The sequence below is a fragment of the Saccostrea echinata genome, unplaced genomic scaffold (assembly GCF_033153115.1).
Source record: "Saccostrea echinata isolate AGI-Se365-2 ecotype Australia unplaced genomic scaffold, CSIRO_AGI_Sech_v1 ptg000022l, whole genome shotgun sequence".
Taxonomy (NCBI): Eukaryota; Metazoa; Mollusca; class Bivalvia; order Ostreida; family Ostreidae; genus Saccostrea; species Saccostrea echinata.
Genome location: NW_026889771.1, coordinates 17,423,094 through 17,449,969, shown reverse-complemented (window position 1 = coordinate 17,449,969; position 26,876 = coordinate 17,423,094). Strand labels below are relative to the sequence as shown.

At 33.6% G+C, this 26,876-nt stretch overlaps 1 protein-coding gene and 1 long non-coding RNA gene across 2 annotated transcripts in view; one reads left to right on the top strand and one right to left on the bottom strand.

The window, feature by feature from the left end:
* LOC133190573 (uncharacterized) overlaps positions 1–26,876 on the bottom strand; it is a 104,022-nt gene that overhangs the window by 43,147 nt on the left and 33,999 nt on the right. The window lies entirely within an intron of this gene.
* Positions 13,011–14,975, top strand: LOC133190979 (uncharacterized). The gene is made up of 3 exons (XR_009721641.1): positions 13,011–13,113; positions 14,222–14,286; positions 14,895–14,975. It is a non-coding gene; the product is annotated as an uncharacterized LOC133190979 (long non-coding RNA).

Sequence of the window (26,876 nt, the reverse complement as noted above, 5' to 3'; positions counted from 1 at the left end):
GGTCAGCAAGAACAGGTCAGATTTCACATTTCACTGTTAAACTCCAGCTAATAAGCAATTATCAGAAAATATTTGAAAGTTAGATACCATAGTTCGATTATCAGTAATTATGTCTACTGTGGAACAGTTCTGAAGCATATACATATTTAAAGAACAAGGTACAGTTTCAATACAAATCTGGCTCTTCATTTTTCGAACATATGAAAGTGATGAAATTAAAATTCATGCTTTCTGAAATGTTGAAACTCCATGCACTAAGATCAAACAAATCATTTTTCTCAATTGACTTCCTAAATGCTAATTGTGATGTCATAAACTTTGCATTTTCCTGTATTTTCTTAAAAAGTCGCAGAAGACATCAATTTTCAGTGAAATTTTCTTTCTGATCAGATAATATAGACCACATGCATCGCCCACAAAGATTTTGAGAAGTGTGATTTTTCAAAGAATTTTACACAACATATTCGAATATTGAAATGGACGATGGCTGTGGACATGATTTTCTCAAGGAAAATAACCAATGGAATAAGTAATTTTGAGGCTTTTTCTGCTTAAAACTTACAGAAAAATACAAAATTAATAACGTCATATTTCAAGATTGGTCCTCCTTCATGCCATATTCTTTCATGAATTATCACACTCAAATAATCAACTCATATTTATGCCAATTTCAACACTTTTTGAAAACATTTAATGTTTAGGGCACAATAAAGCCAAAACAGTATCTTCTTCTTTGTATTTTAACCATAACATGTATCATTTTAATTTTTTCCTTATAATCTAATAAGTATTTGATCATTCTCATTCTTCTTTCAACTATTTTTCTTTTTTTTCTTTTAAACTTTCTTTACTTCTGTGCATTTTATGACAAATACAATGTGTGAGATCGTATTTACGATCTAAAAAAAGAACCAAGGTGCACAGTTCACAATATATTACTTTCGTGCCACAAAATCATGTACTCTTAATTCTAATTGATAGTATAAACCACTCACAGATGCAACAAAACATTTGCACCTTTGTGCAATACCCTTTTATATTTCACCAGAATTTCCTCTGTAATACAGTTAAACTTCATTATCTCGAAGTTGACGGGACCGTTGATGAACTTCGAGATATCCAGGGGTTTGACATATCGAGGGTCATAATTCAAATGAACTTCAAATAAACTTAGTGCAGTGAACATGAACTTAATAATAAAAACATGTCCAATTCCTTCTTGTTTGAAATTCTGTATAAGATTTCTTTAATATACAGTACCAACCAGACCCAACCTGACACCAAAGCAGTCCCAGAAAGCAGTCCCCGGGACTGCTTTGGGACTGCTGTGGGACCGCTGTGGGACTGCTCTGGGACCGCTATGGGACTGCTCTGGGACTGCTGTGGGACTGCTCTAGAAAGCAGACCCAGCAGTCCCAGCAGTCCCTGGGACTGCTTTCTGGGACTGCTTTGTTCACTCATGCATGAAAAAGGTTCTGAGTGACATGATAGCTCCGCCCCTTGTGTATTCTGAATTTGCAGCTCCTTGTTGTTGTTTTGTTTACTTTCTGCAGAGAGGTGTTTAAGATAAAAGCAAATATAAAAAAGCAAGTATTAATTTCTTACAAAAATTAAATAAATAGAGATAGTTATACATGTAATTACTAAATGTCTTCAGAGGTCTGTAAATTTACACAATTATAGTCTAGAATTAATTTTAAGAAAATAAAAGTAGTTAAAAAGGGAAGTCAGGGGATAATTTTTATCCCTTAAATTAAACTTCAATACAGATGTTTGAAAAAAAAAATTATCTAGGCCTATTTAATAAATTAATGCTGTCAAATTACATATGTACTCAAAGTTTGCATTAGCACTATTTAAAAAAAAAAAAAAAAAAAAAAAAAAACAAACAAACTTGTCATTTAGTAAGATACATGTATTAAGAGGAACGTACTGTACTGGATTTTTTCTTATTTGAAAAAGCTAATACCATGCTTTAAAAAAAGCACTCCGTGCTATTTTTTACCACCCTCAAATAAAACCTAATAATTTATTTAATGACCATGAAATAAAATTATTCTACCATTCTTCTGTCACATAAACAATGTGAACAACAATTAGTTTTTAATTTATAAACAAGTCATTAAAAGAGTACATTTATTTAAAAAATAAACATTTGAAAATATCGGGAATTGTGACTTGTTTCTTATTTCTTTTGTTTGTGTTTACCTGGCCGGTTAATACAATGGGATTGTATAAAATGGTGTCAACACCTGAGGTTTCAATCGCCTTTGGGCATAATAAGCAGAAAGTCAATGCATGTTATTTGGGTATCAGTGTTACACATCACTGAACACGCTGGTCAACACTGACACCAATTTCAATCTATGTCCTGCAAAAAATCTTAGTTTCAATAATTGTGTATAAATTTATTTCGGGATTAATTAATTTTGAACATAATCTGAGGGGTCCATTTGCGTGATTTACAGATGCACACTCGAACATTTATATAATAAAACACTTAAAACTGAGAATCTAAAGATAATTAAATTGGAAAGTCATTGAAAATAATCATGACTGAAATATAATACTCGGCAATGTTTAACAAAGAATTTTTCAAAAGCTCCAATACTTAAGAAAAATGCATTCAGAGTATAGTATGGGAATCGGCCTTGCTCTATAATTATTATTATCTATTTAAAGCTAATTCTGGTATAAAATAAACAATTCAAGTTTAATTTTCTATGTAAAAAATAAATATGAAAACCAATATCAATCACAAAAAATAAAGAAATTGGTTTATTTTGGTTAAAAATTAATATACCAAATAATTGTGTTTAAATATTCATGTTATTAATAGGTGTGAACGTCTTCTTCATTCAATAATTATAATTTTTTCTATACGCGTACTGTGATTTTCTTAACAGTTCAGAAATGACTGTCGCGTAAGAATTGTAAATATTTGTTGATACTACTCAGAAAGAATTGCTCATCAATTTCAACTGCCTTTTATATAGTTACATTGTTTATTGGTAATCTCATTCTGAATAAGCTCCGCCCATTAAATTAATTAACCCCGCCCACTGGGACTGCTGGGACTGCTTTCTGGGACTGCTGGGACTGCTTTCTGGGACCGCTGGGACTGCTGGGACCGCTGTGGGACTGCTCTGGGACCGCTCTGGGACTGCTTTAGCAGTCCCAGAAAGCAGTCCCCGGGACTGCTCTGGGACTGCTTTGTGTCAGGTTGGGTCTGGTTGGTACTGTACATGTATTTAGCATAAAAAGATTTTTACATCCTCTTTATAATTCACAAAATAAAAACGTTGTATAATATGCACAGAAGTATAATCCTTCTACCAACCCGGCAAGTCAACTGCTAGCATCGATTCCCAAGTATACATAACTGGATATCGTCTATGCATCGTAAATTTCAAACGGGTCTCTGTCAGAATAACAAAACGAAATATACATTTTTTTTTATTGGATAAATTATATGTTGTTTTACGTCCATTTGGGAATTTTTCACTCATACAGAGACGTCTTTTTATTGGAAAAACATGTTCATATATGTATAATCAGTTAAAAGAAAATTATTTTACCATAATGAAATCAAATGCAAAAGAAGAAACCAGCACTTTTGTGACTTTTGAACATTGAATCACAGGGCACTATAGCACAAGTTTTCACTGCAACACATGCTCACATGATGGTGTGTACTGGCGATGGTAAATCCTGCACGCTCATATAGGAAAAATGAATTCTAATTGCATTAAATTACAGAATTTTGTTTCACTTTGATGTTCATAGTTTTCACTTTCATATGCACAAACTATGCAAGCGTGAATATTACACATAGCATTAAAGAGGGATTATCAAGATAAACATACCCCAGCTTCAAAACAATTAACATGTCATTCATGCGTATGCATTAGCCTAATACACTCAACCTTTGGCTTGCATAATTAAAATCAAGGTAAGCCATACATACACCTCGTATAATTATCGCGCTATTATCTGTTGATCACAGGAACACAGGTAACTCGTGCGTGACAGACTGGTGGTTTTTATCAATACAGCATTCAGTTTACCTAACGGACTTGATCATCAGAGCGGAAAATTATCCTGACTTCGAGATAACACATGTGATTTTAATGAATGGGTACACAATTTTACTTTGAGATAACCGAGGTATTTGACATTACTGTGTTCGACATACAATGTAGAGGGGGTTTATTTTAATCATTTATAAAGCAAATTTCATCGTTACCGCAGCCTTACTTCGACATATCTGGGGTATTCGAGATATCCGTGTTCAAGATTTCCAAGTTTAGCTGTATCTAATATACGGTACCCTTGGTTATCGATACATTGATTTTGGCATGGGACTCATTGTTGTCACTAAGAGGGGTCCTTTGGAACCATGATAACCATTTTAAAAATGAATCACTGTCATCCATGCAAGTGTGGTCAACATAAGGATTATATTATTATGCCCCCGGATTGAAAGATCCCGGGGGTATATTGTTTTTGTCCTGTCTGTTTATCTGTTTGTCTGTTTATCTGTTGTCAACTTTAACCTTGCCCATAACTTTTGATTGGTTGGAGCTATGACTTTCATATTTCACATGTGTATTCCTTGTGACAAGACCTTTCTTTGGGTACCATCATATTTGACCTTTTGACCTTGACCTTGGAGTTTGACCCACTTTTGCAAAATTTTATGAAACTTTAACCTTGGCCATAACTTCTGAACAGTTGATGCTTGGGGTTTCAAACTTCACATGTGTATTCTTTGTGACAAGGCCTTCCTTTGGATACCAACAACTTTGACCTTTTGACCTTGACCTTGGAGTTTGACCCACTTTTGCAAAATTTTATGAAACTTTAACTTTTGCCATAACTTCTGAACAGTTGGTGCTTGGGGTTTCAAACTTCACAGGTGTATTCCTTGTGACAAGACCTTCCTCTGGATATCAACCTCTTTGAACCTTTGACCTTGACCTAGGAGTTTGACCTACTTTTGAAAAACTTTAAACTTGGCCATAACTTCTGAACAGTTAGAGCTAGGGCTTTCATACTTCACACATTTAATCCTTGTGACAAGACCTTTGTTTGGATACCAACCACTTTGACCTTTTGACCTTGACCTAGGAGTTTGACCCACGTTTGAAAAACTTTAACCTTGGCCATAACTTTTGAATGGTTGATGCTAGGGCTTTCATACTTCACATATGAAATCCTTGTGACATCACCTTCCTTTGGATACCAACCACTTTGACCCTTTGACCTTGACATAGGAGTTTGACCTACTTTCGAAAAACTTTAACCTTGGCCATAACTTTTGAATGGTTGGTGCTAGGGCTTTCATACTTTACATATGTAATCCTTGTGACAAGACCTTCCTTTGGATACCAACAACTTTGACCTTGACCTTGATGTTTTACCTACTTTTAAAAACTTTAACCTTTGCCATAACTTTTGAACAGTTGCAGCTAGGGCTTTCAAATTAAACATTTTTTATCTTTTGGCCTGGATTTTGACTTGCATTTGAGAAACTTTAACCTTCACCATAAGTGCCATATGGGGGCATCAGTGTTTCACAAACACATCTTGTTTTACTTTAGAATGAACTTGCTCCAAAAATTTTAAACTGGTCACTCATCCATAAAATGTAGGTCAGATCCAGCATTCGAAGTAATTAAGCCTGGTAGAGTGCATCCTTAAATGATCATCCATGTAGGTTTGGTCATCATAGAGCTTATAGTTACTTGGAAATGAGACCTGCTTCAAAAACTTTTACCTGCTCCAAAAACATTAACCTGGTCATTCCTTAGCTGAAATTGCAGCATCTGAAACCTTGACTGGAACAAGGAAACACACTAAAAACATCTTCCATGCATTTCTAATTAATGTAGGGCACAGAAGTACACGTACTTAAAAAGAAAACTGCTCCAAAAACGGATGCTGATGCCAAGGGTATCACATAAGCTCCCCCTTACTTTGTTGAGATGAGCTAAAAATCTAATATTTTTTTTCCCAATCAATAATGCATTTTGTAAATTCAAATTTATTATATAAAACATTTGTAATTGTGCACATTTCAAGATATTTTCAAAATTTGACCTTAAGGGAAGCAGGGATATGCCTTTACTGAATAAAGTTCTGTCACAATTTTGGAAGAGGCATTGTTGCTCAACACAACCATGCAATTAGTTTGCCTGCAAAAATATCAAGGGACAGGGAAGGGCTATTTAAAGAATTTAGGCATTTTCAATATCTTTTCTAGAGAGCCCTGCCCTTACACAAGAGCCCCTGAGCCAGGGGCCATGTAATTCACAATTTTGGAAAAAGCAGTCTCGTTCATCATAACCATGCACTTAGTTTTTCTATTAAATATCCAGGAGCAGAGAAGATTTTTGAAGAATTAATGCGTTTTTACTACATGTAATCGAAAAAGCTCTACCCTTCAACCAGAAATCTAACCCCAGGTGCAATGAAATTCACAATTTTTCTTGCTCATCATAACTATGCATTTACATTGTTTGCTCAATACCTCAGAAAACAAAAGATTTTCAAAGAAATAATGCATTTTCTTTCTTCTTTGAAAGAGCCCCCACTTCCCACTACCCCTCCCCCCTCCCAAACACCAAAAACCCTGACCTTGGGGCCAAAAATTTCACAACTATGGGAGAAGCACCCTAATGCTAACCATAACTAAGCATTTAATTTATCTGCTACATACACAGGAGCAGAGAAGAAGATTTTCAAACAATTACTGGATTTTCCTTTTATATTAGGCCTAATCAGAGGAGCTCACCTCTTACTCCAGAATCTATGAACTTGGGGCCACAATATTCAAAATTTTAGATGTACATGTAGTATCCTTGCTCATCATAACCGAGAACTTATTATGTTCCCCAAACGAAGTTTGGGAACATATTGTTTTTACTCTGTTTCTTATTATTAAGGTCTTCCGTCTCCACGGAAGACCTTATAGTGATTCTATTGTTTCTTCTTATTAAGGTCTTCCGTCTTCACGGAAGACCTTATAGTGATTCTACTGTTTCTTATTATTATTATTATTCTTTTTTTTGACAAAATTTTGTGCACGCGATTTCTCGAAAATTATTCAGTCGTTTTCAATGAAACTTTCAGGAAAAATTAGTCATTGTATGAACTTTGTTCATCACAAGGAAAATTTGGAAAATTCCATTTTGGTTCCAAGTTACGGGCAATTTCCTGATTTTAAAATGAAGTTTTGTCGCCCCTTTTTCTCAAGAATGGCTAAAGATATGAACTGGAGACTTATTGGAGAGCATAGAACGTGACTTCTAAATTTGCAGAATCGCCTTTTCGTTCGTCGTCGGCACTTCCGGTCGTTTACGGAAGTGATCAAAGAAATCGTAAAATTTCAACTTTCTTTTTTTAAATCAATACTTACATCACATTATTGCATCTCTTTTGTAGTTTCAAAATATGTTGGTCCCACCGGAAACAAAAACGTCAACTTCCGGTTATAAGAGAAAAACTACATAATTTGAGTATTTTTCTTTCCCATTAATATCCTTTGTAGATAAAGTATTTGAAATGAATTTTAAATATGTTATTTAGACTGCAAATATCTAGAGTAACCTCAAATATCTTTGTAAAATTCACTTCCGGTCGCATGTTTTCCTGTCCTCAAAATGAGAAGTTGTCTGAGCAAGATCTCAGAAACGGTGAGAGATTAAGACACCAAAGTTATATGAGCAACAGACCTTAAGACGTAAGTAAAACCACTTGGGTTCAGAGCGTCAGCCGTCACTTCCGGTCGTCACAGGAAGTGATCAAAGAAATCGAAAATTTCAACAATTCTTTTTTTAATTAAAAATTGCATCACTTTATTGCATCTTTTTCTCAGATTCGAAAGATGTTGGTCCCACCGGAAATAAAAACGACAACTTCCGGTTATAAGAGAAAAACTACATAATTTGAGTATTTTTCTTTCCCATTAATATCTTCTGTAGATAAAGTATTTGAAATGAATTTTAAATATGTTATTCAGACTAAAAATGTCTAGAGTAACGTCAAATATCTTTGTAAAATTCACTTCCGGTCGCTTGTTTTCCTGTCCTCAAAATGAGAAGTTGTGTGAGCAAGATCTCAGAAACGGTAAGAGATTAAGACACCAAACTTTTATGCCTATCACTTTTTCAGCTTGAATTTTCATTTTTATTTTCAGAATCGGACAGAAGACCTCTCATTGCTCGCAATGAGTTTCTAGTTATTATTAAGGTCTTCCGTCTTCACGGAAGACCTTATAGTGATTCTACTGTTTCTTATTAAGGTCTTCTGTTTCAGTCGGAAGAACTTATAGGGATTGTACTGTTTATTAAGGTCTTCCGTTTCAGACGGAAGACCTTATAGTGATTCTACTGTTTTTTCTTATTAAGGTCTTCCGTCTCCACGGAAGACCTTATAGTGATTCTATTGTTTCTTCTTCTTATTAAGGTCTTCCGTCTCCACGGAAGACCTTATAGTGATTCTATTGTTTCTTATTATTATTATTATTATTATTATTCTTTTTTTTTAGACAAAATTTTGTGCACGCGATTTCTCAAAAACTATTCAATGAATTTCCTTGAAATTTTCAGGGATAAAAGGTCCTTATATGAATTTTATATAAAATTCCGTTTTTTGGAAAACTCGGTTCCAGTGCCAAGTTATGGACAATTTTCTGATTTTAAAATGCAATTTTGTCCTTGAGTGTTCTCAAGAATGGCTTAAGATATTAACTGGAGACTTGTTAGAGATGATAGAACATGATTTTTAGATTGGAGAGGGCACCTTTTCATTCGTCGTCGGCACTTCCGGTCGCTTACGGAAGTGATCAAAGAAATTGTTAAATTTCAACTTTCCTTTTTTAAATCAATTCTTACATCACATTATTGCATCTCTTTTGTAGTTTTGAAATATGTTGGTCCCACCGGAAACAAATACGTCAACTTCCGGTTATAAGAGAAAAACTACATAATTTGAGTATTTTTCTTTCCCATTAATATCTATTGTAGATAAAGTATTTGGAATGAATTTCAAATATGTTATTCAGACAGCAAATGTCTAGAGTAACCTCAAACATCTTTGAAAAATTCACTTCCGGTCGCATGTTTTTCTGTCCTAAAAATGAGAAGTTGTCTGAGCAAGATCTCGGAAACGGTAAGAGATTAAGACACCAGACTTATATGAGCAACAGACCTTAAGATGTAGCAAAAACCACTTGGGTTCAGAGCATCAGCCGTCACTTCCGGTCGTCACAGGAAGTGATCAAAGAAATCGAAAATTTCAACTTTTTTTTTTTTATTTAAAAATTGCATCACTTTATTGCATCTTTTTCGCAGATTTGAAAGATGTTGGTCCCACCGGAAACAAAAACAACAACTTCCGGTTATAAGAGAAAAACTACAAAATTTTAGTATTTTACTTTCCTATAAATATTCTTTATAGATAAGTAAACGTATTTGAAATGAATTTTTAATATGTTATTCAGACTGCAAAGGTCTAGAGTAGCCTTAAATATCTTTCAAAAATTCACTTCCGGTCGTGTGTTTTTCTGTTCTCAAAATGAAAAATTGTCTGAGCGAGATCTCAAAAACAGGTAAAAGATTAAAACACCAAATTCTTATGAGTAGCAGACCTTGAGGAGTAGGCAAAACCATTTTGGTTAAACTCGTCCGTCGTAACTTCCGGTTGTCACAGGAAGTGATCAAAGAAATCAAAAATTTTAATTTTTCTTTTTTTAAATTAAAGTTTGCATCACTTATTTGCATCTCTTTCGCTGTTTTGAAACATGTTAGATTGCACCGAAAACAAAAACGTCAACTTCCGGTTTTAGGTGATAAACTACGTTACTTCGATATTTAACCTTCTCATAAATATTGCTTATCGATAAAGTACTTGAAATGTTTTTATGCATTTTGTAGATACTGCAAATGTACAGAGAAACGTCAGAGATTTTTTTTTATAACATTCACTTCCGGTCGCGTGTTTACCTGTCCTCAGAATTAGAATTTGTTCTCACAATATTGCTCGGCAACAGTAAATGACTGAAGTCTAAAACTTTCAGAACTGATAGTCAGTCATCAGTTTATTTGAATCGCGAGAAAAATCTTGTATCGCCGTTACGTCCGGTCGTGACAGGAAGTGATGCAAAAAAGTGAATGGTTAATGATTAGCACGTTGGATTTTCACCCTGACAACCAGGGTTAAATCTCCAGAGTGTCTGAATTTCTTTTATCACCTTTTCAGCTTGAATTTACGTTTTTACTTTCAAAATCGGACGGAAAACCTCTCATTGCTCGCAATGAGTTTCTAGTTATTATTCTTTTTTTTTTAGACAAAATTTTGTGCACGCGATTTCTCAAAAACTATTCAATGAATTTCCTTGAAATTTTCAGGATAAAAGGTATTTATATGAATTTTATATAAAATTTGGTTCCAGTGCCAAGTTATGGACAATTTTCTGATTTTAAAATGCAATTTTGTCCTTGAGTGTTCCCAAGAATGGCTTAAGATATTAACTGGAGACTTGTTAGAGATGATAGAACATGATTTTTAGATTGGAGAGGGCACCTTTTCATTCGTCGTCGGCACTTCCGGTCGCTTACGGAAGTGATCAAAGAAATCGTTAAATTTCAACTTTCTTTTTTTAAATCAATTCTTACATCACAATATTGCATCTCTTTTGTAGTTTTGAAATATGTTGGTCCCACCGGAAACAAAAACGTCAACTTCCGGTTATAAGAGAAAAACTACAAAATTTGCGTATTTTACTTTCCTATAAATATTCTTTATACATAATGTATTTGTTATGAATTTTAAATATGTTATTCAGAATGCAAAGGTCTAGAATAACCTCAAATATCTTTCAAACATTCACTTCCGGTCGCGTGTTTTTTTGTCCTCAAAATGAGAATATTGTCTGAGCGAGATCTCAAAAACAGGTAAAAGATTAAAACACCATACTTATATGAGCAGCAGACCTTGAGGAGTAGGCAAAACCATTTTGGTTAAACGCGTCAGTCGTAACTTCCGGTCGTCACAGGAAGTGATCAAAGAAATCAAAAATTTTAACTTTTTTTTTTTAAATTGAAGTTAGCATCACTTTATTGCATCTCTTTCGCCGTATTGAAATATGTTAGTTTCCACCGGAAACAAAAACGTCAACTTCCGGTTTTAGATGATAAACTATGTTATTTCGATATTTAACTTTCTCATAAATATTGCTTAACGATAAAGTACTTGAAATGTTTTTTATGCATTTTGTAGATACTGCAAATGTATAGAGAAACGTCAGGTTTTTTTTTTTTATAAAATTCACTTTCGGTCGCGTGTTTACCTGTCCTCAGAATTAGAATTTGTTCTCACGATATTGCTCGGCAACAGTAAACGACTGAAGTCTAAAACTTTCAGAACTGATAGTCAGTCATCATTTTATTTGAATTGCGAGGAAATCTTGTATTGTCGTTACTTCCGGTCGTGACAGGAAGTGATGCAAAAAAGTGAATGGTTAATGGTTAGCACGTTGGATTTCACGCTGACAACCAGGGTTAAATCTCCAGAGTGTCTGAATTTCTTTTATCACCTTTTCAGCTTGGATTTACGTTTTTATTTTCAAAATCAGACGGAAGACCTCTCATTGCTCGCAATGAGTTTCTAGTTAAGGTCTTCCGTCTTCAGCGGAAGACCTTCTTGTTATTCTTCGGTTTCTTTTCCACTGTTTTTCTTATTATTTTTTTTCTTACCGATTTTGTGCACGCAATTTCTCGAAAACGGTTCGCTCCATTTTTATGAAACTTTCAGGGCTGATAGAACATTAAAAAATCGTGATACATATTTTTTTTATTTTGATGACGTCACTTCCGGTCCGAAGATTTTTGCGATTTAGTGATTTTTGGAGGGTCAGTTTGTCCGCAGGTTTTCTAAGAAAGCACTAATCATAGGAACGTGAAACTTTTAGGGAAGACAGAGCAATATATGTAGATCTGTAATACGTAGTTAACTTTCACCGGAAGTGCCACACGTCCACGCTCGCTATGGCCTGAAAAAAGTCGTATCGAAAGTTTCAAAATTTTGAACACTTTCTGTACGATATCTTTTTACTTAGAAATATTTTGTTAAAACATATATTACAAAATTTGTGCAGAGTTATAAGATCTTTTAAATGATATCTCGAAAAAAGGGCTGGCCCCTAAAATAAGGAATCTAAAGGGGTCAAAATATTTTTCCTGATATCTCAAAAAGTATTTAGAATTTGTAATACTTCAAAGAAGCAAAGTTGTTCAACATGACAAGTAGCAGCTTGCGAGATCATCAAAATGCGTCGAATGATGTCACTTCCGGCCAAACAGGAAGTAGTAGAAAAAAAGCTTATTTTCACAGATATTGGTACAGTGCTGCTATCCCACAAGTTGACATGCGAGCGAGAATGAGAGGAAAATGGCGGCATTTAGCGAGAAATTCAAAATACTGTACAAATTTTCATATTCCGTGACTTTTGGTGTCCCGCCGGTACACGATGAATGGGCTCAAAAAACTGTACATTTTGCGTACAGCCTGTACATATCACATGTATGTCATGGGATGGGATTGGATAGGATTCAGGATTGAGGATTCACGATAGAAAGATATAGTAGTTAATCCAACCCTATCCTATCCTATCCTATCCTGTATCCTACAGCCTTCAGATTGGAGTAAATGTTAATTCATATTTCAAAATAAATTACAGAAACGCAAAAGGACATAGAACGTTTACAAAAGAAATATTTATAAAATCACAAAAGAAAATAAACATTTTTTTTTTCTTAACACATATTTATTCAATTACTTTCGAGTAATATGGCGTACGATCTAACCGTGAACGATCACCGGAAGAAGTTTCGCATGTAAACAAAGCAGAGATCGGACATCAAATTCATGATGATCAAAAGATCGTATTTCTTCAGCATGTTAGGATGATTAACTCGATTCCTACCCGTGTTACAGTTCAAATAACATGTTTCTCTGTTAAATGTGCTCTGTTTGTCTGGATAATTCCACTTGAACCGTCAGCGGCGGACTATAACAGATCATAATCGCAGTTGTTTGGTGCAAGACCATGTAAGTATACTACACACTGTAAATGTGTGCATGTTTATACATATCTCTCCCTTTAGGCAATGTTTTAATGACTTGAACTATTAAAATTTTATTCTATTGTAATATACACAGAAATCGGATGCGGAAAAAAGAGGTTGTGTAGAAAGGGGACGGGTAGGGGGGTTAAATACTTTGTCACATGATCAGATGTATTACACCTTTTTTCAGTTTGTTATTGCTATAAAATCATTTCCCTACTGTGGTTAAAAAATATTTTTTCTTATCTGATTGCAATTTAGAATAATTAAATGCAGAATCATCATGATCATTTCTTATGCTACTGTCAGGTCTGGTACAATCACTAGATTTAGCTATGTAGCTTGAATTACCTACATAGCTTTATTTACCTACCTGAAGTAGCTTTATTTAGCTACTAAATCAAACTTATTTCTTAAATAAGAATTTTTCCCAGAAAGTGCAGAAAATTGCACTTTGATGCAGTGATAATTTTCAACTTTGAACTCATCTGAAAACAATTCCTGAAAAAATCACTCTTGGAGATGTGTCTTTTTTTGCACGATTGCAATCAAAGTTCTAAAAGTTTTGGGGCTATATACAACAGTTAATTTGTGACCTAACAGTTACTTCTTGAGTGTAATAACAAAGAAAACCAGTTTTGGTTAACATGAGCACAATGTGAAGTAATCATACTTATCCAGCCTCATCGCGCACAAGGAGTGTACAGTTACTCAAACAATGGGAATACATATTTTCCTTAAAGTGATAAAACGCAGCAATGTTAAAACCATCTCTGCTTTAGATTGCTTTTTAAATGATACCTAGAATAAATATTAGTTGATATTTTCTTGCGACTTTTTGTCTTTTTAAAATAAAAAGCAAAATTGTGAAAAGTTGCCTTGAAATAGCTAAATAAAGCTACCTGAGGTAGGTAAATAAAGCTACGGTAGGTAATTTTAGCTACGTAGCTAAATGTACTGATTGTACTGGACCTGACTGTGTATAATAAGCTCACTCAGCACTTGCATGTACATTGTATGTATGACCTATTGTGAGTTGAACATAAAACATGTAACATAAATTAATCATTTATTATTCTTCTTCATTCTAGAGAATGGTACCCAGTTTTGCCTGCCCTCATCAGTCATCACAATATAAAGGATTTTACATTTAGAAGTAGGTATGATTAGATTATTTTTCTTTGTGTGTTTATGTGTGTATCATTAAAATACATATAAATCATTATCTAAGTTGAGATGAAGTGTCTGCAGATTTTATGAATAAGTGATTTTCTTCTTTTTAAAATGTTGACAGTAAAACTGAAATTAAAATATAATTGTTCTGGTCATCATGGTCATGTTATATGTGTTTTCTTTTTTTCATATTCAAATTTTGAGCAAAAATGAAAAGAAATTAACAAACAACATATTTAATAGATTAATACAAGCAGAAAATAGAGAGGAAAAAAACATCCAAACATGTACTCATACTAGTTAGCAAGTCGATGAGATGAAATGAATTATAATCTACAAGTAAATTATGTAAGTTATGATTGTTTAATTAAGATATGAGTTACGACTATGAAGTTGCAGTATAAGATTTGATTTTGCTTGATTTCTTTAAAATTAATGCATTACTCTGGGAGAGAAAAAGGTGAAATTAATTAAAGACAATTGTACTTGAAATGAGAAAGATAATCACAATCAAATACAGTTTTAATGTATAATGTGTATGACAAAATTTACAATCTACATGCATATAATGGTGTGTGTTTTTTTCTTCAGGACAATCCTGCAAATTTGCAGCTGTAGAAATTGCACTTCATCTCATCTGCTGCTGGAATAAATAATGAGAGATTTTCAAACTAGTGTCCAAGAGCCCCCTAGAGTTTGAAATGAAGGTGTTCTTTACTAAGGAGATCAGTGTGTGATGTATTTGTTTTCTGTGCATTGACGACATTTGTGAAACTGTTCGGTTACTTTATGACCATCTCTCTGACAACTACTTTGACATTTGAAATTCAATTTGAGCAACGGACAAGTAGACCAAATAATATGTATGTAAAACATTATACAATTGTAATAAGACATTGATAAACTTCAATTTAAACAAACTAGATGTACATGTATCTTTGAGCTTGGCATTGAAATACATGTATACTTTACATGAACACTTTTAATGAATTTGTCTCTTGATAATGAACATTCAATTGTTATACATTGTAAATATAAATTGTAGATAATATGTATTTGGTCCAATATATATAATTATATTTATATTCACTGAAAACAGGAATTACCCTGAATAAATATTGTGAACTTGGTCAATTATTTTTATTCCTCATTTAGACACTGAATAACATTCAAGATCAAATGTCAAGGTCAAAAACAAGATTTACTTAAATTTGGGTTATAAATACTGTAACAACTGTGGACTCTTATGCATGTTTTATAAGATCTAAGGAATATGTGTGAGCTGACTACAAAAAATTATTGCTGTCACCCTGTCTGACTATGACTATGAAGATTTAGGAAAATGTTTTCTGTTAAACATAAATTGATTAAATTCTCACACATAAATATATTTTTTTTTTAATTAAGATACACTTTTACGGCACTGAACTGACCATAAATTGAAAACAAACTGAAGCGAAATAAGAAATTTTAACATTTTGAATATCTTGATTTTTATTTAGCAAACATGATGAAAATGTTGCATGTTTGTAAAATATTCACATACAAACAAATGATGAACTGAACATTTCAAACAAGAATAACTTTAATAATAAATATAAAACAAATTTTTATCATACATTTAAAATTGAATATAATAAGACAATTTAACTTATTTAATAAATGAAAGTCAACATATTCTAGATCTAAATTTTGACTTGTCTGTTCTCGGTTTATGGTCTTGTCATATCTTGAAGTTCTTATTTAGATTTACGTCAAAAGTAAAATCTAATATACAGTTGATATACTCAGTAGGTGCAGTTAGATCTATATGTTATTTTCATGATGCCCAGTTAAGGGAAAAGTAAAGTTTTGCATAAATTTTATATGAACAGATGAAACATACACTTGTTAAAACATCAAACAAATCCTACTTTTTTCATTATTTAGTATGTGTAGACATGATAGGGAAATTGTACGGTTATAATTCAGTGTACCTACCCCGCATGAAAGATTTGGTATTCGTGGTCTGATTCTTATAAAGAGTTTAAATTTTGTTCCTTTTGTCTACTTTGTCATAACATTAGAAAAGTATCTGCAATCTTTATTGTTTCCCCCTTTTTCTCTCTCTAATTTTAACTCCATTTACTTTTCATAGAAAACAAATTAGAAAAGAAATCACAAATACCTTGACGTCTCCCGATCATTGTTAGTATGTAAAATTAAACACAAATAAAGTTTAATTATATTTTTTTCTTCAATTTTTCTGAAGTTCCAATTTCTTCACATGTTCGCTAGATCAATACTTGCCTACGTTTTATTACAATCCTTTTGTTTACATTTTAACTGGTTACTCGCAAATTAATCCGTGAGAGGTGTCGGAAATTAATGGATGTCGATCTCAATTATTTTTTCTCCATGAAAATTTATAACATTTAAATTAATAACATAACTGTAACTGATTTTTATTTGATGGTCATTTTATATTTTTTTTTTTCGTTTTGTCAAATTAACTCTTTCATATTAAAAAAAAGTGAGAGCAGCAGGATAGGATAAGATAGGATTAGACTGAAGTCACAGGATAGGATTGTGGATGCAGGATTCATGATAGGATAGGATAGGATTGTCAACTTGTAGGATAGCAGCACTGTATTGAATTGAATTATGCATGTCACAGAGGACGTCTGTTGTATTTCCTGTCGAGTATCGTCTCTTTTTTCAACTTCCGGCTAAATTGGAAGTAACTATAAATGACGTATTTCTGCAGATATCAACATAAAAGCAAATGATTGAATTCAACCAAGACTTTTGACCCAATTTTCTGTCGATTGGGGTCACTTCCAGTCATACCGGAAGTAGTTGCTTTATTTAAAGAAAATCAGCATAAAAATCATAAAAAACTAAATACAGATCGACATAATTTTTGGTCTGGAGGCCTTCTTTTTAACGAATACTTTACTTTCATTTATCCATCTTACAAGCAGTGCTTCTGAAAATCGGACGGAAGACCTACTCGTTGCTTTGCAACGAGCTTTGCTCTAGTTATTATTATTATTTTTCTTCCTGGGTACTTTTTTGTCTGTGAGTGATCTCCGAAACTACACATCCGATTGAGGTGAAACCTTTTTAGGGTTAATAGGAATGTTATGTAGATTTGCGGAACGAAGGTCATTTTGCTTGCACAAGCATGCACGTGTGTGCGCGTGCAATGCGTAAAATGACCAATATACTTGTTATAGCTGTAACTTTTATATTTTTTGATGAAAAGCTTTGATACTCAGAATATAAGGATGTATTAATAGTGTAGACAAGATGACATGGTCAGAATGCGCATGCATGCATGTGCGCGCATGCGCATTGATTGAAATAACCAATACAATCGATATAGACTTAACTTGTACATTTTTCGATGAATTGCATTGAAACTCAGAATATAAATATATACTAGACGCGTTTCTTGTTGCTAGGGCAACAAGTGGTCTTCCAACCAAACTTTTCTCCAGATCGCTATGCTACCTCACTTCATTTAATACTTTATTGAAGGTATTTTTTGTTTGCTTTTACGTAACACAGTCTTTCAACATAGATCATGATTATTAAAGGATTTCTGTAGAATCTCTGTTAAAAAAGCTTTAAAAAATAAGCAAAAACTATCATACATGTCTTCACAGAGAAAAATATCATTTACAACTGAAAAAAGAGAGAAACAATCTCCCGCCCCAGCAGGATTCGAACCCGCAACAATACGAGAAAGTTTGGATCGGTCATATCTTTGCAATAAATGCATCAATAAAAATGATGAAAACATACTTAGAACTCTTGGAAGACTCTCTATTAACCCTGTAAATCCCAGAGAAAAATATTGAAAAACAAAAAAGTTGCAAATTTAACATTTTTGAATTCACTTCCGTTTGCGACCGGAAGTACGAACGACGAAAAATAATGGTCGATCACCATATCTACATTTGATGCTCTATCACCTCAGCAAGTTTCATATTCATGTCATCATATATATTGGAAGACCTTAATAATAACTAGTAAACTATTTGTTCAGAGAACAATTAGAGGCCTTTCCACCTTTTTAAGTGTTTCCGTGTCATTTGGGCTGAAAAAAAGGAAAAGTGCCAATAAAATGCAATGAAGATAAAAATCTCAAAACCCTTGATTTGAAAGGCAGGTGCGCTAACCACTGCGCTACACATTGCGATAAAATTGGTAAGTTAATTGTTCAAGACTATAGAATAAATACAAGCGTATTTTTAGAATCGGTAGGGGAAGAAAGAAGTTCCGTAAAAGGAAATAGTTCCTGAACTTGCAAGCAGTATATAAAATAACAAGGAATGGGCTGCGTGAGAAAACGTTAACACTGTTCCCTAATGAAAATGTAAAGGTTTTCTACAGAATCTCAGACAAAAAAGCTTTTAAAAATCAGCAAAAATTACCATACATGTTTTCAAAGAGAGAGAAGTCATTAGCAACTGAAAAAAGAGAAAAACAAAGAAAAAAAAATTAACTGCCTCCAGCAGGATTCGAACCCCAGACAGTGGGACAAAGTTTGGATCGGTCATATCTTTGCAATAAATGCACACATCAAAATATTGAATACATATTTAGAATTCTTTTAAGACACTCTATAAACCCTGTAAATCCAAAGGAAAAATAGTGAAAAACAAAAAAGTTGAAAAAATGGACTTTTTGAATTCACTTCCGTTTGCGACTGAAAGTGCCGATGAAGAAAAATAAAGGTCGTTCCCCATATTGGAATTTGATGTTCTATCTATTCATTGAGTTTCAATTTCATATCTTTAGCCGTTCTCGAGAAAAATTCTGGACAAAATGCCATTTAAAAAATACAAATTTCCCCAAAAAATCGCGAATGGAAGTGAATATTGAAAAAATGAAATATACGTCTGGAGATATTTACATGATGCATCTTCCCTTAAAAAATCTCTGAAATCTGCTTACTCACAGCTGAGTTATCGCAATAACTATAAAAAAAGAATAATAATAATAATAATAATAATAGAAAACAGACGGAAAACAATAACGTCTTCCGAAGGAAGTCGGAAGACCTTAATAATTAGAAGTGTACACAAGAAGACTTGATCAGCGCACACATGCATGCACGTGCGTGCACGTGTGCGCGCGTGCAATGAGTAAAATGACAGATATACTTGATATAGCTATAACTTTCATATCCTTTGATGAAATGCTTTGATACTCAGGAGATCAGGATATATTAAAAGTGTAGACAAGATGACATGGTCAGAATGCACATGCATGCACATGTGCGCATGCGCAATGATTGAAATAACCAATGCAAATGATATAGACTTAACTTGTACATTTTTTGATGAATTGCATTGAAGCTCAGAATATAAATATATATTAGAAGTGTACACAAGAAGACTTGATCAGCGCATACATGCATGCACGTGCGCGCGCGTGCAATGAGTAAAATGACAGATATACTTGATATAGCTATAACTTTCATATCCTTTGATGAAATGCTTTGATACTTAGGATATAAGGATATATTAAAAGTGTAGACAAGATAACATGGTCAGAATGCACATGCATGCACGTGTGCACATGCGCAATGATTGAAATAAACAATGCAAATGATATAGACTTAATTTTTTGATGAATTGCTTTGAAACTCAGAATATAAATAAATATTAGAAGGGTACACAAGATGACATGATCAGCGCACACATGCATGCACTTGCAAGCACGTGCGTGCGCGTGCAATGAGTAGAATGACCAATATACTTGATATAGCCAAAACTTTCATATCTTTTGATGAAATACTTTAATACTCAGAATATAAGGATATATTAATAGTGTAGACAAGATGACATGGTCAGCATGCACATGCATGCACGTGCGTATGCATGCAATGAGTAAAATTACCAATATACTTGATATAACCATAACTTTTACATTTTTTGATGTAATGCTTTGATACTCGGAATATTTAGACCCTTTATAGATGTAGACAAGACGACATTGTCAACATGCACATGCACGCGCATGCAATGCTAAAATGACCAATTTACTTGATATAGCTGTAACTTTTACACTTTTTGATGAAATGCTTTGATACTCAAAATATGTAGATATATTAATAGTGTTGACAAGATGACATGGTCATCATGGACATGCATACACGTGCGCGCGCTTGCAATGCGTAAAATGACAGATATACAGGTAAACTTCGTTATCTCGACATCGACGGGACCATCGGAAAATGTCGAGATATCCGAGGTGTCGAGATATCAGAGTTGAGACTTGACGTCCAAGATTTCATTGCATAGCAAAACAGACAAGCTTATTATATGTACATGACTTTAATATAGATTGTAACTCAACATATTTCAGAAGTCCCTCTATTTTTATTAGAAATCTAAGAAGTTATTTTAAAAATCTTGTTTATAAAACGTGTTCCTTATCGAAATCTTTCTAAATTCACAAACTTTCAGCACAAAGTTACAGCATTGAGCTGCATTCGAGTGTAACTTGCCTTTTCGTCAGAACAGGATACGAAATGCGCTCTATAAACGAACCGTATAAAGTCGACATCCGATATACGGTAAAAAAAAAAATAAATGCGGATTATTTTTTTCTTATTTCATTCAGAAAGAATGTACAATAAAATTAATTTTTTTAAAGAGATTTGTGTATCTAAACTAACGCAGTGATGTTACGGATGCACGAATTACGACTGATTCTGACAATCGTGTCGTTAATTGGATTGTTTCCTGTTAAATATATTTTAACTACAAAATATCATTAAAACCTTTTTTTTAATTCCTTAGTATGAATTTTTCAGTGTGTTTTTGTTATTCATTGTAATTTAATTATCTTTTTCAAATTTAAAAGTTATGTTACGTTTCGATATAAATAACATTCTGTACATTTACGCAGAATCGTGTAGATTTAGCAATGATATTACCCAAGCTCAATTAACTTCTCAAAGACGCCGAAGGGGCTTGAGATTCACCTACAAACACAGTCTATAAAATTAATTAAGCAGCGTGCAGTCAAAACATGGGTGTGAAAGGTGTGAAACTTTGACGACGTCGAGATACCCGGAGTCGTCCGTGCGTGACGAGCGACCCTGTCTGACAAACAGTTAGGTTCAGTGCAGCAGAAAATTGCCGATGTCGACATATGCCAGGTAAATTTTGCTCTTGGGACTGTGAATATACGTCGAGATAACCCGGGTTGTCGACATTACCGAGGTCGACATATATCAGAGTTTTTGCAAATCATTTATATAGTAAATACTGCCGGGACCGCGGAAGGATGTCGACATATCCCAGGTTGTCGACATATCCGATGTCGAGATACCGAAGTTTACTGGTACTTAATATAGCCGAATTTTTTTTATCTTTTGATGAAATTTGAATATAAAGATGTATTAAAAGTGTAGACAAGTTGACATGGTCATTTTTTTACATGCATGCCCGTGCACCCACGTGTAATGCGTAAAAAAACCCAATATACTTGATTGCCTTTTTTAATGAAGCTTACAGGGAATAAGACACCAAAAGGAAGTTGGGGAGCATTTGGGGAACATCTGTAAGGTCCCCGTTACAATTAATACTAGTTTTGTTTGCTTTATACCCAGGAAAAGAAAGATTTTCAAAGAAACTATATATATTCAATAGAGTCCCCCCAACACACCTCAGTATCCCTGACCCTAGGGGCACAAATTTCACAACTTTGGAAGACATAACTAAGCACTTAGTTTATGTGCCTAATATGCAGGAGCAAAGATCTAGAGGAAGCTTTTTATTTTTCCTACATAATAATGCCAGAACCCCTGGCCCAGTGGCCATGAAATTCAGAATTTTAAAAGAGCTCATCATATCTATGTTTCTTGTTTGTTTGTTTAATACCCAGGAGCAGAGACGATATTCAAAAAAATTATTCACTTTCACTATATAATCAATAAAGCCTGACTCCCCTTCCTGCAGAACCCTTTGCCCTGGTGCCAAAAATTTCACAAATTTGGAAGAGGCACACTTGATCAATGAAACCATGCACCTAATTTGTCTGTATTATATATAGGGAGAGAGAAAAAGATTTTTAAAGAATTTTACGCATTTTCACTATAGTGAAACTTGTGAAAGAGGAACTAATATATATGCAGTGAATTTATGGATATACAGTCAAACTTGTCATAGCGGTCACCTTTATCCAGCTGTCCTATGCGGTCATTTTATTTCCTCCCAATAATTTTCCTATATAATGTAACTCTATTAAGCGGTCACCTGCGTAACGCGGTCATCAGATTTCATGTAAAATTGCCATTTTACCTCGTATATAGCGGCCATTTTGTCCAATCACGTGACCAGATCTTAAGTCATGTGACTCCCAATTTTTGTCACTATAATGTAAATAATTGGTCTTGTGTAGCGAGATCATGGAAAAAATAACTGGCCTTATTAAAACCATTTAAAATATTGGGTAATTTAATTTATTTTTTTAACAAAACTAATCACAGGTGCTAGTGACCGTAAAGGTTTTCGGGAAAACGGACTTACAAAAATCTTAATCTTATTGAATTGGAATCTCAGCCGGTTTAAAAAATTCTGAGTGATACACAAGGCATTTCTATTTATCTATTAATGGATACAATAATTACCGTATATACTCGCCTATAAGTCAGTCCGCCTATAAGTCGGTTGTATTTTTTAAGCTTAAATTAGAGGGACTGACCTACTAAAATACCAATCTTTTTATAACTCGCATATAAGTTGGATAAAGAGTTTCGGACCAAAGTTTAACTCCCAAAAAATCGACTTATAGGCGAGTATATACGGTAGGTGTTTCCTAATTATTAGTTCACGTTTGGCATGCCCTACTCCGATAGGTGTAATTGTGTAAACGCATGACAGGCTGTTTTTAATAACACATAGGAAACATATTATTTGTAGAAACCCTAACTAACTGTTTGTATACTAAATGTGTCCTGATTATCTAATGATTTTCAACTAAGTAAGACGACTGTTAGGATTAGTCACGCTTCATTGCTCACAACACTTGTGAATTTGATATCAATTTGTATTAAGCACTGCTTTGATAAACTGAGAATATTATGACTTGTCTGTTTATTACGCTACTATTTATGTATTATTAAACATGCAATTATCAGGACTAACTTAACTTTTTTTAGAGGCAGTTTAGATTTAAAAAAAATTATATTCTATTCATGGCACAACATGATAATGTTAAGTTATCTTATAATAAAAGAAAGTTTTGTTGTTGTTAAGAGGAGGATAATGCAATTGCCCTATTAAACTCCATATATTTTTTGTTGGAGTCATCAAATTTATGTTGAACTTAATCTTGAGACTATTTAAATTAAAAAAAAATCCGAGACCATTGATGTCCAAAACACATCTTTCTTTAAAATTCTATGATGTAGTATTTTAAAACACAGAATTTTTCTGAAACACAGAACCTCTTTTCAAAGGTCACCTCTCTATAAAGGTCACTTTTAATCGTTCCCGCAGGTGACTGCTTAATACAGGTTTGACTATACACATGTAGTGAAATATGGAGATAATAAACCATAATCAAGCTCAAAGGTCCAATGAAACAATGGATTTTTTCCTATATATTCCTATATAAAACTTTGGTCCCCCACTGTGGCCCAACCATATCCTGAGGGTTCACAGATTAGAACAACTTGAGTCTACACTAGCTGAGGATGCTTCCATATTATAATGACTTGACAAGGCATTGTTGTTCTTGAAAAGACGACTTTTGAAGATTTTTTCCTAGATATTCCTCCATAAAACTTTGCTCCTCCATTGTGGCCCCATTCAACCCCTTCGGGTCATGATGGAAACAATTTGAATGTACACTATATATTGAAGGACTCACCCAAATTTTAACTTTTTTGGTCCAGTGAATCTTGAGAAGAAGATTTTTAAAAGATGCCTCCAAATTTTCACTAATTCTTAATGATATCCCATTGAAAGAGAGCATGGCCCGTTTATTTGAACAAATATGAGTTTCATCCTTCCCTGAACATATTCTATAGACATACTTTAAAGAAAACCTTTTTTGCGAGTTTGCTATACATATTTCTATAAGAATTTGATATATGGATATAACGAATTACAGATATAGTGAAGTAAATTCACAAGCCCCCAGGATTTCACTATAACCAAATTTGACTGTATACAGTGACAGGGAAGGACTTGTGCCTGTGCACCACAGAAGTGAAAATTGACACACATTATATCAACCATTGCCAGGGCCAAGGTGTGCATTCAATTTTTAGCCATCTTTGTTGGGAATATTTTGCACACGACTATCTTACATGTTCTACTTTTTTATGTTCCCCAAATGAAGTTTGGGAACATACTGTTTTACTTTCTTTTTTTTCAAATTTCTTTTCCGGTACGTGTACTTTTTTGTCTGTGAGTGTTCTTGGAAACTGCTCATCCTAATGAGATGAAACCTTTTTAGGGTAAACAGGCATGTTGTGTAGATGTGCAGAACGACGGTCATTTTGCACGCACATGCATGCACATGAGTGCACCTGCAATAAGTTAAATGACTGATATACTTAATATATCCATAACTTTTACATTTTTTGATGAAATGTTTTTAAATTCAAAACATAAATATATATATTAGTAGTGTAGATAAGATGACATGGTCAAATTAGCATGAACTCACGCACATGCACATCGCTCTGATTGGCTGAAACAAAAATCTCAATTTCTTCCTTGATTTTTGACAAAATCCTTTGAAATTTAAGATATAGGTATATTTATAAAAGGTTCTACAATATGTTATATACAGAAATTCTTGAAAACATGCGCATGCACAGTTCTGCAATTTGATTGGCTGAAACTATCAATAGTTATAACTTCTTTAGTTTTCAACAAAACAGAATGAAATTTGAAATATAGATAGGTATAATGGATTCCTACATCATACTACTATCAAAATTGAATGCAAGGACATGCATGCACGTTTGCTGAAATCTGATTGGCTAAATACTTTATAGGCTGTATCTCTCTTACAATTCAATATAATTCTTTGAAATTTAAGACATTGGCATATGTTATAAGGCACTATAATAATTCTAATTGGCTAAGGTGTTAGTATTTATAACGTGCTTAATTGTTGACGAAAGAAGATGGATTTCAGAGTATATATAAATAATACAAGTTCCTACATTATTCAATCATCAGAAATGAATATGAGGACATGCATGCACGCACGCTGATATCTGATTTTGATATTTGTGTTGCTGTAACATTCTATGTTTTCAGTGAAGTTCTTTGAAATTTAAAATGGAGCTTTTTATTACGGCATTCTATCAGATTTTGTACATGTCTGTCGTGTATATAATGGTAATTTTCGAAATCATGTGCCTGCACTTGTACTTAAATCTGATTTGATTATGCTCACTGTGCTATATTTGCATTAATTGTTATTTCTTTAAAATACTTTTGAAAATAAGTTGTTGAAGTCTATGATATAAAGGTTTTGCTTAATTTGTTGAAGCATATAGTGAACGTGGCCCCAAAGGGAGTAGGGGAGGACATCTGTAACGGTCTCCATTACAATTAGAACTAGTTTTAAATTTCAGTGATTATAATACAATAAATCTCATGAGTTAAACCCATCAAAAGCTGTTTCCTATTAAATGTAACACTTAGAAGGACAGCACTAGAGTGTTCCAAGGAACGCATGATAGCTCCATTAAAGTTAAGTTAAGGACTGATGAATGGCGCACGTTGCAAGTCCATAGCAATAGGTCCACCTTCGTGACTCAGGTGACCTATAAATGCAACATTTCCATTTATTTTAATTCTGCTAGTTCTATGCAGCACTTCAAACTTGAAAATAAAATACATTTTATATTTTATATTTAATGTTAATCATAAAATGCAAATTCATTGGCTTATATTTAGAAATGAGTACAAGAAAACTTGACATCCAGTGAATTGGACACCTGCAGACATCTAGTGATTTTGCAATCAGAATAATCTTGTGAACTCAGCACCTTTTATCCCCTCATTATAAAATTACAGGGGATGGAGATTTCACTAGTGCATGTAAGTGAATGTGTGTGTTTTAATTTGTGTGAGTGCATCCATAATGGAAGTAATTATTGTGCTCTTTTGCATGGAATGGAGATCCCCTTTTTGGTGGCCTTTTTATCCCCTCGCAACAGAGTTGAAGGGGATATAGTAATGGGCTTGTGTGTGAGTGTTTGTTAGTTTATCCTGTGCAAAATGGTAGTGATGTAATTTGCATCTGGATCGATGTCGAATGCTAGCTGTTTCGATTTATAGATATGCTCTTTGCGAGTGGATGCTCCGCTTTGCGGTATCCTTGTTATTTTTGAAATTGAAATTGACATAGCTTGCATTGGGATCGATGTCAAATGCTGTCTTGATTTATAGATATGCTATTTGCGAGGGGATGCTCCATTTTGCGGTGCCCTTGTTAAAGTTTTTTTCTACTGTTGAAATTTATTTAAATATAATATTATTTTAAATCAAAGAAGAGGCCCATGGGCCACAACACTCACCTGAGTAACTTTGGCCTTTTCAC